Below are 4,660 nucleotides of genomic sequence, written 5' to 3'. Positions count from 1 at the left end.
ACTTTGTACAAATATATAATGCAGAATCCGTATTCAGAAAATGGTATTCAGAATCAGTTGTCATAACAAAATTAATTATCATAAAATGATATTAAGAATCATTTTTCATAAAATGATATTTAGAATCAGTTTGCACAATGGAGTAATTAGAATCACTTTTCATAACGTTGCACAGTGAGCATGGACGTTACTGATTCAGTAGCAAAATGTCGATATCCATATATACACTTTGATTGTCGGCCATGTTTGCTTCAACTTGATAGTTTTCCGTACACTGAAAGGTTCCACATCAGAAGCTTGTCACTGTTGACATGAACCTGTTTGTTAATGGTAGGTAAGCAACGTATCTAACATGTTAATACAGAAATTTCTACGTAAAACACCGAAAAAGTAACTTTCATTGCCAGGGCAGGAGCAATCTTACCAATCCCATTGAAAAGTGTTGTTGCAGATGTAGACAGAAAGTATTGGCCCATCCAACTTTTGATGTCACGGATGGTAATATTCATGCCTTCAGGAAAAAACCAGGCAGAACGGTTTTGCTCAAATGATTGAATGAGAAGCCGAAGAAAGAGTACTTACCCACACAAGTAAAAGCCTTCATTCAAAATGGTCTGCATCCTTCTGAATACATTTGTTTCCTGAGCAGAGGGGTTTGCTGCCATAAATTCCTTCAAAATAGGAGCACCCTCCGACCTAAGAACATGGGAGTTGATTGTCTGCAAACCTTCATCCATAAAGGTAACCCTTCAAAAACGATCAGCAACTTCCTTATATTTTTTAAGAACCCTATTGAAAGTCCAACCTCTGGCCGAAGACAATAGGCTTTAGTTGGTGTGATAACCAACCCCCTAACTTAAAAAACGTCGTCCAAACGCTTAGGATCCTTGAAAAGCGTAGGATTCTTTAGCAACCAATCTTGGACAACTGTAAGTGTCTTACAACATCAAATTCTGGGTGGTTGTAAGTGCGCAAGTGCTTCAATGCAGCCACTTTGACATAATTTGGTTGGCTCCTCAGTAAATCAAAGAAACAGTCTGACAACTGGTGCTGATTAAAAATGCTTTTGTGCATAACTGCATTAACCAAGAACATTGCCTCAAGGGAAATATCATCCTTGTAATGAATACAGAAGAAAGGATCAGGAGCAGGCATTCCAAAATCAGGTTCATCCCGAACCTTAGGAGGCTGTCTTAAGCAAATCTCCACCACCATGTGTTCTCTAAAATAACTCATGACCTCGTTCAACTTTGCACCATGTCGGGTGGGTATTGAAACTCTGTAAAAATTGCAACGCCCAATAGCCCCACTAGGAGTAAACTCTCTGGTCCTGATCCAAGGATCAACATCATCAGACAGATCATATGGGAATGGTTCGACAATGTCATCATCAGCAGTTCTATATGAAACTAAGGGTGATGAAGCCAGCAGTAACAAAATTACATGACTTGTGGTATGTGTATTGCTGGATTTCAGAAATGTCTCTTACCAAGAACTGTAGCATAAAATCACATTTGATTACTGCATGCTTCCCTGTCCCTTCAAATGAAAATGCAGTGGTAAAACTAAATTTGCACGTTCCAACAAGACAAACCACAATAATAAAGACAGTAGTGCAAGGAGGTCCTCTCCAAGCAACAAAAAATTCATCAACAGCACGAGGAGGTCGTCTCCAAGCAACAAAAAATTCATCTTGGCGAACTAAATTTCCAATCTCAAAAAGTACATCAGATATCATTACCGGCATATACTTTTGATCCTTGAAATATTGATTCTCAAAGCCCAAAATTACTTTCAACGGTTTATTGTTGTAAAAAAGTTGAGAACGTCTTGCTGCGTCCATAGCATATTTCACTGAATCAGGAATGATAAAATGCACAAATGCATGAGGCTCCACCATGACATAAACATTTCTTTCTAAAATACTGGAAGTATCAATGATCGAAACATCGGGAAAAGAGTCTTCAAGGGTCCAAGAAGTTTTCAACCACCTACCTACACTCCCAATGTTATTTTCCAAGTACTTTACAAGATCACTCCCCTTCACATGCCTACCAAATCCGCCAATACATATTTGAGTTACCGCTTCATATTCCATTTTCTCTACAATATCCGATCAAAAATGAAAATGAAAAATCGGATCAGTAAGCCTGATATTATACGTCAGTAGATACAGTAAAATAGAATAATATTCATACAGAAAGTTCCGAATAATATTCATACAAAATGCTCAACCAAAGTCATCATCTGTAACACAAAACCAAAAAAAAATAGTAGGGTAACGCAAACTAAATGACATGAAAGTTGATGATTGACTTATTTCTTATAGGTGACATATCATTTAGTTTCCAAATTTAGTTTACCTACCATTAAGGCTCCAAATTCAATCAGTAAATCAAACTGAATGGAATAATAGCAAACACAATACAAGACAACAATATGGTTAGACTACCTTAGACCGACAACAGACTCCCACACGCACAACGCAAAGTATTGTTGAAACGTCATGTAATCCAGTGAAGAAAGGCGAGGTTCCATGATAAAACCAATAGGCAATATCGAGAGTAGTCCAACCTCTTATAAGCCCATGCAAGTTTCCTCCTCCCATCAATGTGGGACTCATATTCTCAACACACCCCTCACGAATTTTCAAGTCTAACACATGGACAATACAATAAGGTGACATGGAACGCATGTTTGGCTTGAAAATTCGCCACATATGAAGGGGTGTGTTGAGAATGAATCCCACATTGATGAAGGAGGGACCTTGCATGAGCTTATAAGTAAGTTGGACTACTCCCCATATTGTCAATTGGTTTTTTGGTGGAACCTCAACTTTCTTCATTCAGAACATCATATGTAACCACAAAGAACACTTAGCATCAAATAATCAAAAACGGAAAAGAAAAAAAAACCATCTTCATCTCCAGCACAACAATCTAAATAATGAACCGTGAAGTTAAACTAACAAAAATACATGATCAGATTCATCAGAAAAAAGAAAAACATGTTCATAAAAATCCGAAACAAGAACTTGACAACAAAAAAAGAAAAAAGAAAAAACCCTTGCCTTCTTTAAGAAGTTCCCGTTTTGTGACTGAATAGAATGGAAAAAGGAGAGTGAAGAATTGACGAAGAACAAAGGCGGTCAGTGAAGAGTTTGATGAAATGCCATAGTGAAAACGTGCCAACTTTGATTTATAACAGTACAGAAAATGGAGATTTTATTGTTATTCTTCAATCTTTTAATGGGTACTTTTGTGCATTGGAAGCCGAAACACCCTTACATGTTGTTCCTAAAAATTACCTAGCCTACGTAGTGCGCAAGTCGAGTAATTAATGACCTAATTATGTCCTTTGGTAGAATGTAGGGTGTGCCAACTGATAGACCGAGTTTGGCCGTGGAGTAAAATGAATGTTGATGTGGCATTAGGCGCTGTTGACTTATTGATCTCGTGACTACGGCCGAATAAGAAACACATCTCGGCCTTCGGGTTCTAGAGCCTGAAGACAAGGATGCTAGTTCTACAAAGTTCAACATCAAATTCAGCTTTCAGTGAGCCGAATGTAGTAACTTGGTAACACCTCACTTCACCGAGAAGGTTGATGAGATGACATTTTCCAATATAGACTCATAAATCCTTGTGGACTGAGACTTGGATAAATAACCAGTAGGTCTCGAAGTAGTGTTGTTTATCCAAACTAAAGGTGCTCATCGGTCGGTTGATTCTACGACTCCAGTGCTGTTTATCCAAACTGAAGATGTTGCCAGTTGACTCCACAATGCTATTTATCCAAACTGAAGATATGTTGGCGGGAAAAAATAAAATAAAATTCTTAAGGTCTTTGAAAAGGTTGTTTGCACAGGGCAGTTGTGTGTTGATTTGAAGGGACCATTGTAAGGAATACAAATAAACCATAGTAAAAAATCACAAAAATGCTATCAAGTCACGAACACAAGAACATCAATTACCAACATAAAGATAAATATGAAAGACATACCTGCAGCACCAGATGATGAAGATGATGCCCCGGTAGCCTATGAAAACGGTTAACCTTCTCCTCTTTGCAATACCACAAGTGCTCTCAAACAATAGGGCTTTGACAAAGAATGAGCAGGGTATTGCGAGAGCAGTGATTAACGTTTATATACTCAATGTTCTCCTTATTGATCTCTTATTAGAATCAGCATAGAACACAAACATCACAATTTGTATCAAACATGTGTATAAACACAATCCTAGTACACACATGAGTCCTTAAAACTTGGACCGCATTTGGAACTAGTAATCCTATAAGAGACATGTTTACTTAAAGCTTATTAACAAGACTTCTCCATATCACATTCAGACGCCATAACTGGCTCCAATGTCATGTTCATACTCATACTTTAACATTCTCCCACTTGAGTATGAAACATGACAACAAGTTTTGTTTGAAACATCGAAGTGATCACCAAGTCTGAATTAATCATTAAGCTTATCTTCACTCGCAAGTCTACCTATACATTTCTAACAGAACTCCATCTGCACACTTACAGAATTTATTCTGGAATCAAAGAACACTAAATTTGTATGTTGTAACCATGTGGATCTTGTAGTAATCTCAAAATATATTACTCCCACTCATTCAAACTAATCTTAACTTGTCAAAATCAAGA

The 4,660-nt window shown here is 37.4% G+C and overlaps 1 pseudogene; it reads right to left on the bottom strand.

Annotated features, from left to right (window-relative positions):
- Window positions 1-347: 347 nt before the first annotated feature.
- LOC103957937 lies at window positions 348-2,098 on the bottom strand (annotated as a pseudogene).
- Window positions 2,099-4,660: the final 2,562 nt, after the last annotated feature.

Source organism: the organism of the source record quoted next, unplaced genomic scaffold, assembly GCF_019419815.1.
Source record: "Pyrus x bretschneideri cultivar Hongxiangsu unplaced genomic scaffold, Pyrus_bretschneideri_v1 Contig43, whole genome shotgun sequence".
Taxonomy (NCBI): Eukaryota; Viridiplantae; Streptophyta; class Magnoliopsida; order Rosales; family Rosaceae; genus Pyrus; species Pyrus x bretschneideri.
The sequence above is the reverse complement of the archived record's forward strand: the minus strand, read 5'-3'. Positions and strand labels throughout refer to the sequence as shown.